Source organism: Pseudophryne corroboree, chromosome 1 (assembly GCF_028390025.1).
Source record: "Pseudophryne corroboree isolate aPseCor3 chromosome 1, aPseCor3.hap2, whole genome shotgun sequence".
NCBI classification, from domain to species: domain Eukaryota; kingdom Metazoa; phylum Chordata; class Amphibia; order Anura; family Myobatrachidae; genus Pseudophryne; species Pseudophryne corroboree.
In genome coordinates, this window is record NC_086444.1 from 18,409,710 (window position 1) to 18,422,929 (window position 13,220).

Consider the following 13,220-nt stretch of genomic DNA (forward strand, 5'->3'; position numbering starts at 1 on the left):
ACTCCACCATAGCTAATATTCTCCTATCAGACCACGCCCCCATTACCCTATCGCTCACCTTGGCCACACCCCACTCATACTCTTGCATCTGGCGGTTTCCAGAACATCTAGCCCATTCTGAGGACTTCAAACTCTATTTGACACAATCATATATCAATTATGCACAAGATAACGCAACGCATATTGATGATATAAACCTTTTCTGGCAGGCTTCTAAACCTGTTCTTAGGGGACAAATAATCTCATATGTCGCCACCAGAAGGAAGCAACTTCAGGAGAGGATGGCCAAGGCCTCCCTCCAGGTTGCTTCTGTATATTCCCGATTACTGGCTGACCTGTCCGAATCTAAGAGACTGCTATGTAAAGATGCCAAATTAGTCCATGATACCCTTTGTGCCGAACAGGCCAAATTGTTTCTTTCCTTTCAGTCCAACAAATATTTTCGTTGGGGTAACCGCCCCGGGAAATTATTGGCAAACATGGTGAAGGCCCATACATCCCCTAAACATATTTCCTCTATTCGTGACACTCACACTTCACCCGCATTGACACAGGAAACAATCAGTGACACCTTTCTAACTTTCTTTGAGACTTTATGCACCGCACCCCCTGACCAACCAACAACTGGCATAGACTTCTTAACACAGGCTGGCCTTCCCGCTCTATCGGAGGAAGACAGAGATTTCCTCACTACTCCCATCACTACAGCAGAATTAGAATCGGCCATTAAATCCTTTACTAATGGGAAGTCCCCGGGTCCTGACGGATTATCGGCGGCCTATTATAAACTATTCCTCCCACATGTAAGTGACCACCTTCGAACATTATACAACTCAATCTTGGCGGGCCACCCAGCTCCACCTGACTTTAATATGGCTCAAGTCATAGTGCTCCCTAAACCTAATAAGGATCACACTTTAGTCTCATCTTACCGACCAATTTAATTATTGAACCAAGATTTTTAAATATTTACGAAGATGCTTGCTTCCCGCCTCCAGTTGGTTCTACCCAAACTGCTCCATCCTGCTCAAACAGGATTCTTACGCAATAGTCACTCTGTACACAATGTCCGCTCACTGCTAGTGGCCATGATTTAAACTCACGGCTCACTGGAGATGGGAAACATAGTCCTGAGCTGCGACGCAGACAAGGCCTTTGATCGAGTCTCTTGGGCTCACATTGACAGAATACTTAGATTTCAAAATTTTGGCCCTGGATTTCTCCAGGTGTTTCATACCCTCTATCAAACTCCACAAGCCTTCTTGATGATTAATGGTCACAACTCCAGACTCTTTTCCCTACACCGTGGCACTAGACAGGGCTGCCCTCTATCTCCCCTCTTATTTAACCTGGCCTTAGACCCTCTTCGCCACTTTCTAAAGGAAGTCAGATGGCAAGGTATAACACTAGCTGATCAAGAACTTAAATTCTCAGCATTTGCTGCCGATATTTTACTTTACTTCAGCAACCCCCGGGTGGCCATACCACACCTACTCAACATTTTAGACTCCTTTGAACTAGTATCCGGTTTCAAAATCAATGATTCTATAACGGAAGCCTTGGCTTTCTTTCCCTCGGCCAAAATGGGTTGGGGCGACACTTTTCCATTTCATTGGGCCACAAACAACTGCATTACCTATCTAGGTATTGTGTACCCTAATCACCCTTCCGAACTATATTCCCTTAATTTCTCCCCATTATTCACTAGGACATATGCTGACTTCGCTAGGTGGGACCACCTCCCCCTCACATACACAGGCAGAAGTTATTTGTATAAAATGATCAGTTTCCCGCGTTTCTTATATGTGCTTCAGATGCTTCCGCTGATCCCGCCCAAAAGCATATTCACTCAATTGAATAAGGCACTGTCTAAATTTATCTGGGTGGGCAAACGCCCTAGATTTTCACTGTTCAAATTACGCCAACCTCGGTCCCTTGGTGGCTTGAATTTACCATGCCTATATACTTATGCTTTAGCAGCCAATTATAGAATTGCCTTGGAGTGGATCGGCGGACGCAGCATATATGCTAACACATATTTAGAACAATCCTTTGCACCCTCTTGGAATCTGGTATCCCTGTTGCACACCACTCCCAATTCCATGCCAACCAGCGTAAAGGACAACATACTCATATCCTCTACCTGTGCGGCCTGGCGGTTGGTCCGTTCGCAGCTTAAACTATCACAACATACATCACTGTTCTTGCCTCTCTGGGGTAACCCGGACTTTAAACCTCACACTATCTCTCAAATATTTCATACTTGGTATGATGGAGGTCTGAAATACATCCATAATTTCCTAGACACTGAGATTTTGGCCTTGCTTACACATTCCCAGGTTATGGCACGATTTCCATATTTACAAATCCCATTATTCCCCTTCCTCCAAGCCTGTAGCTATGTGCAGAAAGTTCTATCCTTACTACTATCACAGGATAAATCTCACAATCTGGATAAAACCTTACGTCTTGACCCGAACAGTAGTTTTCCCACAGCCCTCATACACTCACACTCTCGCGCCTTACTAAACATAGAGTCTGGCTCAGTAGGTCTCCTGAAATGGAGACTGGAGTTTCCAACTCTCTCTTTGAAGTTGATTCTAAAGGCCAATACTTATTTGGATAAAACATTAGGCTCAGTCTCATATTCGGAAATGCATCAGAAAATCCTACATAGGGCATATGTCACCCCTAAGCTGCGACACCTTATTGGAGCCGCTCCCTCATCCCATTGTTTCAAATGCGCTGCTCCAGATGCAGATCTTGTTAATTGCCTATGGTCCTGTCCTAAGGTGCAAGCACTCTGGCAGGCACTCCAGTCATACATCACAACAGACCTACAGTTTGTCATGACTGAGGTTTTGTGAACCCGGTGTTAGTGAAGTCTGTTCGGGCGACTGGAGGACTATGTGAATACTTTCACTGACCTGGTTTGGAGGTGTTGTGGGCTCGGGGTTTCTTCCGGTGACCAGGAAGAGGGACCGCAGCACAGATGACTGAATCTAGGTTTTCCTCATGCAGGATTTGGTCGGCAGACAGGAAGCAGGTATGGATGCTGGAGGTCTCCTGAAAGACAGAACTTGAAAAAGGTGCTGAGGAAAGAATTAAGGAGTACCGGATGCTGGAGACACCAACTACGCTTGTGAGCACTGGGTTTTTGGAGGCACTGAGGTGCTAGGAGGCACTGAGGTGCAGAAGTGCTTGGAGGCACTGAGGTGCTTGGAGGCACTGAGGTGCAGAAGTGCCTGGAGGCACTGAGGTGCTTGGAGGCACTGAGGTGCAGAAGTGCCTGGAGGCACTGAGGTGCAAAAGTGCCTGGCGGCACGGAGGTGCGTGGAGGCACGGAGGTGCTTGGAGGCACTGAGGTGCAGAGGTGCTTGGAGGCACTGAGGTGCAGAGGTGCTTGGAGGCACTGAGGTGCAGAGGTGCTTGGAGGCACCGAGGCGCAGAAGTGCCTGGAGGCACGGAGGTGCTTGGAGGCACGGAAGTGCTGAGGCACGGAGGTTCTTGGAGGCACTGAGATGCTGAGGCACGGAGGTTATTGGGGGCACGGAAGTGCTGAGGCACGGAGGTGCTGAGGCACGGAGGTTCTTGGAGGCACGGAGATGCTGAGGCACGGAGGTGCTGAGGCACAGAGGTTCTTGGAGGCACGGAGATGCTGAGGCATGGAGGTCTTGGAGGCACGGAGATGCTGAGGCACGGAGGTTCTTGGAGGCACGAAAGCCACAGGGATACGGGAACTCTGGAGATCACAACTACAACAGCAGTAAAACTGAAACACGGCAGCTGTGGTTTTCAATGGAGACTATGGAATACAGTACTGTGCCTTTAAGATAAACCACTACAGCTGTGCCTTTACATTGAGACTCATGGAAACAGTGAAATCAGTGGCAACACAAAAGTAAACCAAACAGGGTAACAAGGGAACAGTTTCCACAGGAACTTAGGTACAAAGGTTACCTTTAGTGAGCTCAGCTTTAAGACTCACACAGAGCTGTGTGTGACACGAGGAACTGGCCCAGTTTCCAACTCAGTCTCCCAACTTATACTTCCTGGTCCTTGGTGATTGGTGAGCAGGATTAGGTGATGCAGAGAGTCTCAGGCTGGCAGAGGATTGGACAACTCTGGGTCAGGTGAACAGTCACTGTCATGTGACTACTCTAGACTAGGCTGTGATGTAGAATGAGGACTAGCAGGCCGAGAGAACACTGAAGCCTGAACTTCTGCAAAACATAGGATGCTGGCTTTTAGGCCCAAACCTCAGACCACTGAATTCAGCCTCACACAGGAGATCACCACAGGTGGAGCTAATTAACCATTACCTCTCAGGCAGAGAACTCAAGAAAACTCATAGTGCTGACAAACTGTTTAACTCAGTGAGTAAAAAGACACAGGATCCGGGACAGATGGCAGGGGTAAGTCACCAAATATGAAACCTACAGTCAGGATTGTGACAGTATCCCCCTCTTCAAGGGTGGACTCCGGACACCCATCTTGAATCTTAGAGGAACTTGAGAAATTCATACAGAAAAATTTAGGACCTTCGTTGATGCCTCTTCTTCTTCTTACGGGAACATTTGGTTTTGACCAAGGACAGCGGAATCTCCTGTAATGAAAAACATTCCTTAGAAAACATGGGGCCTCCCATAAAAGGAGTAGCATCATGAACTGGATCAAATTCAGAGTCTGAGTCCAAGTCTAATGGAAGATATGAATCTCCCTTAGATACACAGTTTGCAGATGAAAAGGAGGTGCACTGGAGTTTTAAATTCTCTGGGCTAGGAGAGACTCCAACATGAGCAATTTTAATGGTCGGATTCTTACCGAAGGAGATTCTTAGATTATCCCTGGGAGGACAGCACAAACTTCCTTCTGCATTCCCTTTAGAGCATGATTTTTTTACCGAGTCAGATTCCAAAGGTTTAGGACCAAATTCTTTAACCACAGCATTACTAAAAGTCTGTAAGTCATGGAACACCGGATCATTACTCTCAAAAAGCATGTTGGCCCACTCCAAAGCTCTTCCTCTGAATGCCAGGAACAGATATCGAGTAACGTTGGAAGGAGTTACTGCACCTGAAGGATCAGACTCCATCTGAGAGAGAAATTGTTCAACCAGAGCGGCATATTGCAATAAATCTCCATCAAAGTAAATAGGTGGTAAACCATCAGATGAAAGCTTAGAGGCTGAAACTGGAGAAAACTTTGGCTGGACGAGTAGGACTGGATTGGATCCGAGGATACTCGAATTTGGGTGGAGCCAACGGAGACTGACCAGGCTGGTCCTGGAGAATTGCTGGACCGGCAGGAGCCCCCTCTTCACGGGGCTGGGCTGAGGCAAGAGCCCCCTCTTCACGGGGCTGGGCTGAGGCAAGAGCCCCCACTTCACGGGGCTGGGCTGAGGCAAGAGCCCCCATTTCACGGGGCTGGGCTGAGGCAAGAGCCCCCTCTTCACGGGGCTGGGCTGAGGCAAGAGCCCCCTCTTCACGGGGCTGGGCTGAGGCAAGAGCCCCCTCTTCACGGGGCTGGGCTGAGGCAAGAGCCCCCACTTCACGGGGCTGGGCTGAGGCAAGAGCCCCCACTTCACGGGGCTGGGCTGAGGCAAGAGCCCCCACTTCACGGGGCTGGGCAGCACTCTGTAGACTCCCTGGCTGGGCAGCACTCTGTAGACTCCCTGGCTGGGCAGCACTCTGTAGACTCCCTGGCTGGGCAGCACTCTGTAGACTCCCTGGCTGGGCAGCACTCTGTAGACTCCCTGGCTGGGCAGCACTCTGTAGTCTCTTTGGGGCTGGACCCTCTGAACCCCTCACTGGGGCTGAAGACGCGGACGACCCTCCTTGGGATGAAGGCACGAACGCCCCTCCTTGGGCTGAAGACACGGACGCCCCTCCTTGGGCTGAAGACACGGACGCCCCTCCTTGGGCTGAAGACACGGACGCCCCTCCTTGGGCTAAAGACATGGACGCCCCTCCTTGGGCTGAAGACACGGATGCCCCTCCTTGGGCTGTAGACATGGACGCCCCTCTTTGGGCTGTAGACACGGACGCCCCTCCTTGGGCTGTAGACACGGACTCCTCTGTGACTCTAAATGGCTTAAACATTCTTCTCTGGACACCTAACTTGGGATAAGGTCTTTTAATCACCGGACCCCAGTCATAAATTTGAGTCTCTTTCAGAGTAGCCATCTTGATACCCCCATCAGCAGTAGCAGGATCGGCTACTGTGGATGACTTGTAGACATGAGCACTGTGATACTGAGATTTGTCACCATTCCCTGGCTTACGAAGAATGCAGTCTTTAACAAAGTGACTGGAATTTCCACAGTAAAGACAGAGGTGTAGCTCCCTACGCCGCTGACGTTCAGCTTCAGAGAGTTTGGGCCGTGGATAGCTCTGATGAACAACTTTTCCTTGCACAGAGGAAGAGACTCTATTAACTGGATGGGACAAAACAGGATCAACAACGTTGGTAGTATTCCTGAAGAGATCAGGCATCACAGAAAGAATACTAGACAAAAGTTCTTGTAACTGTAATAACATCTGGTAGAAAAACTGCAGTTGGTCAGGAGTCTTAGTGCAGAAGGTCAGAGAATCTCTGGAGAAAGAATTCCGCTGCAGACACTGTGCTAATTGATGCTGAGTCGACTCCAGACCTTCCAAGCGTCCTGCAATATTGCTTAGGAGGTCCTGCGTCAGACAAACACTTTCGGCCGGGTCCATGTGGCCAGTTCCTACTGTCCTGACTGAGGTTTTGTGAACCCGGTGTTAGTGAAGTCTGTTCGGGCGACTGGAGGACTATGTGAATACTTTCACTGACCTGGTTTGGAAGTGTTGTGGGCTCGGGGTTTCTTCCGGTGACCAGGAAGAGGGACCGCAGCACAGATGACTGAATCTAGGTTTTCCTCATGCAGGATTTGGTCGGCAGACAGGAAGCAGGTATGGATGCTGGAGGTCTCCTGAAAGACAGAACTTGAAAAAGGTGCTGAGGAAAGAATTAAGGAGTACCGGATGCTGGAGACACCTACTATGCTTGTGAGCACTGGGTTTTTGGAGGCACTGAGGTGCTAGGAGGCACTGAGGTGCAGAAGTGCTTGGAGGCACTGAGGTGCTTGGAGGCACTGAGGTGCAAAAGTGCCTGGCGGCACGGAGGTGCTTGGAGGCACTGAGGTGCTTGGAGGCACTGAGGTGCAGAGGTGCTTGGAGGCACTGAGGTGCTTGGAGGCACTGATGTGCAGAGGTGCTTGGAGGCACTGAGGTGCTTGGAGGCACCGAGGCGCAGAAGTGCCTGGAGGCACGGAGGTGCTTGGAGGCACGGAGGTGCTTGGAGGCACGGAAGTGCTGAGGCACGGAGGTGCTTGGATGCACTGAGATGCTGAGGCACGGAGGTGCTGAGGCACGGAGGTTCTTGGAGGCACGGAAGTGCTGAGGCACGGAGGTTCTTGGAGGGACGGAGATGCTGAGGCACGGAAGTGCTTGGAGGCACTGAGATGCTGAGGCACGGAGGTGCTGAGGCACGGAGGTGCTGAGGTACGGAGGTTCTTGGAGGCACGGAGGTTCTTGGAGGCACGGAAGTGCTGAGGCACGGAGGTGCTGAGGCACGGAGATGCTGAGGCACGGAGGTTGTTGGAGGCACGGAAGCCACAGGGATACGGGAACTCTGGAGATCACAACTACAACAGCAGTAAAACTGAAACACGGCAGCTGTGGTTTTCAATGGAGACTATGGAATACAGTACTGTGCCTTTAAGATAAACCACTACAGCTGTGCCTTTACATTGAGACTCATGGAAACAGTGAAATCAGTGGCAACACAAAAGTAAACCAAACAGGGTAACAAGGGAACAGTTTCCACAGGAACTTAGGTACAAAGGTTACCTTTAGTGTGCTCAGCTTTAAGACTCACACAGAGCTGTGTGTGACACGAGGAACTGGCCCAGTTTCCAACTCAGTCTCCCAACTTATACTTCCTGGTCCTTGGTGATTGGTGAGCAGGATTAGGTGATGCAGAGAGTCTCAGGCTGGCAGAAGATTGGACAACTCTGGGTCAGTTGAACAGTCACTGTCATGTGACTACTCTAGACTAGGCTGTGATGTAGAATGAGGACTAGCAGGCCGAGAGAACACTGAAGCCTGAACTTCTGCAAAACATAGGATGCTGGCTTTTAGGCCCAAACCTCAGACCACTGAATTCAGCCCCACACAGGAGATCACCACAGGTGGAGCTAATTAACCATTACCTCTCAGGCAGAGAACTCAAGAAAACTCATAGTGCTGACAAGCTGTTTAACTCAGTGAGTAAAAAGACACAGGATCCGGGACAGATGGCAGGGGTAAGTCACCAAATATGAAACCTACAGTCAGGATTGTGACACAGTTACAGTTTACTATTACCAAGACATGGGCGTTTTGGGGTATATATCCAAAATCCTCCCCCGTCAAGCTGTCTAAAGGACATCACATTTTACTAATTAAACTAGCAGCTGCCACTAAGAAGACGATCCTCTCCCAGTGGATCTCTGCCGATCCTATCCCCATTTCACTATTGCATCCTAGGATCTCCCATCTTTTCCACCTGGACTGGACTAACACTACTTTACAGAAAGAAAAACTGACTGAACGGTATTTCCATATTTGGCTGCCTTATGTCCTGACTCTCCCCCCGATTATAAAGGAGGCTCTTCGGAAATGTTTTAAGGACACTAAATGGTATATCTTGGAGACCCTTGATTCTACAGCCCCCTTCTGATCACACTTTTCATAAATGTTCATTTGTCCCTCCTTCGCTCCGGCAACCACTCAAGCTGATATTGTTTTGATCCCAAAACCTGACAGAGACTGCTCAATGTCGATTTGAAAATTTACACCAAAATCCTAGCTTTGAGATTGGCCCCCCTTCTTTCTGTATTGGTGCATCCCGATCAGGTCGGATTTATTCCAGGCCGACAGGCCTCGGATAATACTAGAAGGGCCATTGATGTTATCCACTCTATCCATCAGCAAAAGTCCTCTTCCCTGTTATTAGCTTTGGACGCAGAGAAGGCGTTTGATTCTTCAACGCATGGGCTTTTCAGGTAAGTTTTATGATGGTGTCTCGGCATTGTATCGCAACTCCTCAGCGTGGGTCTGTCAATGGGGTCACTTCCTCAAGTTTTGAGATATTTAATGGGACCAGGCAAGGATGCCCTCTCTTACCCTTGATTTTTGCCCTCATCATGAAGCCTTTAGCGGCCAGGGTTCGTCTCAACCCGAATATCAAAGGGGTTCAAATCGGCCAGGCGGAACATAAAATTGCACTTTATGCTGACGATGTATTGGTTTCTCTTACAAACCCAACATCGTCACTCTCTCCTCTCCTCTCCTCTCCTCTCTGAGATAGACCTATATTCACAATAATCTGGTTATAAGATTAATACTTCTAAAATAGAAGTACTTGATTTTTATATTACCCCTGCGTTTAGGACACAACTTGAATCAACATTCCCATTCTCCTGGCATAACCGTAAAATTAAATACCTAGGAATTTACCTTACCCACAGACACCACCAACTTTTTCAGGCAAACTTTCCACGACTTTTAGACCAAATTCGTTTGGATCTCCAAACCTGGAACTCCTATTTCATTTCATGGATTGGACGTGCCAATTCTGTAAAGATAAATATCCTCCCTAGGATTATATACCTTTTCCAAAGGCTCCCAATCTATATTCCCTCCTACGTCTTTAAATTCTTGCAGCATCAAACTTCCCGATTCGTTTGGGCCAATAAACACCCTCGAATTAAACTCTCGTTGTTACAACAGCCTTCTTGGTGCGGAGGCTTAGGCATACCCAGTTTTAAATACTATTACTATGCAGCTCAGATAGCCTCCTGTGTTCAGTGGTGTGTTTTTGGGACGGACAAGGTTTGGATAACTATTGAGGCCGGTGAGCTGGGACTCTCCACACTTTCTTCCCTCTTATGGCTTTCGACATCCGCCCATCCTTGTGCCACCTCACTTCACCCAGTGGTGGCCCGCTCTCTGTGTATTTGGGATCTCGTGCTGAGGAAATTACAATTGGCCCCTAACCCATCCCCCCTTATACCTCTGTTCCATAACCCTGCCTTCCCTCTGGGAATGGTTAAATCTGCTTTTTCACTCTGGAAACAGGGGACCGTCTACTTCCTCAATAACATCACCTCTAGTACACCTTTTCCTTTGTTTACCCAGATTCAGACTCAGTATTCTCTCCCTCATAGTGAATTTTTTAGATACCTTCAACTTAGACACTTCCACTCTGGGGTTCATACCACTCTCTCTTCTAGGCCTCTCACCACTCTTGAAAATATGTCTCAGACGCTCTTCCACGAAAGGTCTTATCTCTGACCTCTATGCTTTGCTATTGCAGGGCTCTGCTGCTCCCAAAGATAACAGAGAGTTGGCCTGGGAGAGAGATCTGGGTGTCACTTTGGATGAGGAGGAATGGGGAGAAATATGGAGTAATGCGTCCTCCAGTTCTATCTGTGTTCGGATAAAGGAAAATGTGTATAAACTGTTATACCGTTGGTATTATGTACCTTCTCGTTTAAAGGCGATGTATCCCGATGTTACAGACAGTTGTTGGAGGGGTTGCGCCGCTGAAGGGACATACATGCATATATGGTCCGAAATTAGTATCTTTATGGAAAGATGTTGTTAGACTTCTCTTGTGCCTATTCGCTGTCCCAATCCCCCTGGACCCTTTATACTTCCTACTGCCTCTAGACCTCCCGATCTTAACTAAACGCCAGAACAAGCTACTGCGTCATGTGGCTACGACATGCCAAATGGCAATAGCCTGGAAATCTCCCACTTCACCATCCTTGCAATCCGTCATCTCTTACATTTGGTACGTGTATAAGATGGAATATATGACCAGTATCATTAGGCAGTCTACCGGGGCATTTGACAAAGTCTAGTAACCTTGGCTAGCTTCTCAAAATGCCCCCTCCCCATTCTGTAGCTAATTCAGTTACCTTCCCTTCTTTTTGTGTTGACTGCCCGGACCCCGCCACTCGGACCCCTCTCCTCCTCTTTTCTCTCTTTTTCTCTTTGTTCTCGTTCTTTTTTCTGCCTGTCTCTTTTCTTTTCCACTCTCTCGCTCCCCTAGGCTGGTTGGCCACACCATAGGCCTGAGGGACTCTCTATTTTCTAACGCTATTTCTGTCATCTTGCTTAAATAAACAAAAAAAGATTTACTCGCTTGCTTGCTAGACTATCCCTTTTCTGGGTTAATATGTGTACCGTAATTTTTACTGTTCTTGTGCAACATTCTGTCTTTGTGTATGACTGTAAATCGACTAATAAAACCTTTTTGAAAAAAAAAATGTTCATTTGTCCCTATTATTATTATTATTATTATTATCTCTTGCTGATATGATAACTGATTGTTTCTTCTAATGTGTAATTTTGATATCAGTTTGGGTCTACGTGGAGCACTACTATTATTACTATTACGATTCTATGCATTTTTTAGCAATCTTATGTAATACATGTTGTTTCTGTTTTGAATTGTTATCATGTCCACCTGTTAATAAAAAACTTTTGGAAAAAAATAAATAAAAGGTTCAGCGGCGGGCGACCAAACTAGTTAAAGGCATGGAGATGCTGGAATACGAGGAAAGGCTTGTAAGACTAGGCATGTTTACACTGGAAAAGAGGAGACTAAGAGGGGACATGATCAACATCTACAAATATTTAAGGGGACAATACACAGAGCTTGCACGGGACCTGTTTCTGGTAAGATCAGCACAGAGGGGTGTAGTATGAGTTGCCGGTGGCCGGGTCCCCGGCGGCCAGCATACTGGCGCCGGGATCCCGACCGCCGGCTTGCCCAACAGTGGGGCAAGCGCAAATGAGCCCCTTGCGGGCTATCTATTCTCCCTCCAGGGTGGTCATGGACCTCCAAGAGGCAGAAAAGGTGTCGGTATGCTGGTTGTCGGAATTCCGGTGCTGGTATACTATGCGCCAGGATTCCAACAACCGGTATACTGAATACCACCCACATAGAGTACATGTGGACACTTGCTTAGGTTAGAGGAGAGGAGATTCCGCACAAAGCGGTGAAAAGGTTTTTTCACAGTAAGGGCAATACGTGTTTGGAATTCCCTGCCTGAGAGAGTTGCAATGGTGGACTCAGTCAACACCTTTAAGAATGGGTTATATAAATTCCTGATGGATAAGGATATCCAGGGTTATGGTGGGTAGTCACGCACTATAGTTCTTTAAAAAAAAAAGAGGAATAAAACACAACGGCTTACATCAACATCAGACAAAATTTAGTCCAAAAATAAGACTGCATAGTAGACCACAAATGGGTTGAACTCGATGGACAATTGTCTTTTTTCAACCTTAGATACTATGTCACTATGTTAATGGCATTAAAGGGAAAGTATGCCACTTTGCAGATGATACAAAGGTATGCAACAGGGTAGACACCCCAGGAGGGGTAAAACAAATGATTGAGAATCTAGGTAGACTAGAGGAATGGTCAAGAGTGTGGTAATTACAGTTTAATGGCAAAAAATGCAAAATCATGCACTTTTGTCTCAAAAATCCAAAGGCTAAATATAGTATTAATGGCCCTATACTGGAAACTACTGAGGAGGAAAGGGATCTAGGAGTCACTATTTCAGGTGACATAAAGGATAAATATAGTATTAATGGCTCTATACTGGGAACTACTGAGGAGGAAAGGGATCTAGGAGTCACTATCTCAGGTTACATAAAGGATATATATAGTATTAATGGCTCTATACTGGGAACTACTGAGGAGGAAAGGGATCTAGGAGTCACTATTTCAGGTGACATAAAGGATAAATATAGTATTAATGGCTCTATACTGGAACTACTGAGGAGGAAAGAGATCTAGGAGTCACTATTTCAGGTGACATAAAGGATAAATATAGTATTAATGGCATTATACTGGGAACTACTGAGGAGGAAAGGGATCTAGGAGTCACTATTTCAGGTGACATAAAGGATAAATATAGTATTAATGGCGCTATACTGGAAACTACTGAGGATGAGAGGGATCTAGGAGTCACTATTTCAGGTGACATAAAGGATAAATATAGTATAATGGCACTATACTGGAAACTACTGAGGAGGAAAGGGATCTAGGAGTCACTATTTCAGGTGACATAAAGGATAAATATAGTATTAATGGCACTATACTGGAAACTACTGAGGAGGAAAGGGATCTAG